Below are 671 nucleotides of genomic sequence, written 5' to 3'. Positions count from 1 at the left end.
TCCTTGACACCTCAGGATCTGTGGACCCCACAGGATCCCCACCTACCCCACCACTCTCTCTCTTCTTCTTCACCCATTCACCAATCACCTTAACACCTCTTCCCCAAAAACCCTTCACCTATCAAATCGCATCTTTCTCTTCACCACTCACATCCATCCTTCATAAAACCCCACCTACCTCACCATTCAAATTCATACCACTTCTCCCCCCTTTGGCCGAACACAAAGCCATTCCCTTCTTCCTCATTTCTTCTTTTTCTACTCTCTTTTTTCTTCTTTTGCTCGAGGACGAGCAAACATTTTAAGTTTGGTGTGGTAAAAGCATTGCTTTTTGTTTTTCCATAACCATTTATGGCATCCAAGGCCGGAGAAACCTCTAGAAAGAGGAAAGGGAAGGGAAAAGCTTCCACCTCCGAGTCATGGGAGATGGAGAGATTCATCTCAAGGGTGCATCAAGACCACTTCTATGAAGTTGTGGCCTTGAAGAAGGTGATCCCCGAGGTCCCTTTTTCACTCAAAAAGGGTGAATATCCGAAGATCCGACATGAGATCCGAAGAAGAGGTTGGGAAGTTCTTACCAACCCCATTCAACAAGTCGGAATCTTGATGGTTCAAGAGTTCTATGCCAATGCATGGATCACCAAGAACCACGATCAAAGTGTGAACCCGGA

This window comes from Arachis duranensis, chromosome 6 (genome assembly GCF_000817695.3).
Source record: "Arachis duranensis cultivar V14167 chromosome 6, aradu.V14167.gnm2.J7QH, whole genome shotgun sequence".
Taxonomy (NCBI): domain Eukaryota; kingdom Viridiplantae; phylum Streptophyta; class Magnoliopsida; order Fabales; family Fabaceae; genus Arachis; species Arachis duranensis.
The sequence above is the reverse complement of the archived record's forward strand: the minus strand, read 5'-3'. Positions refer to the sequence as shown.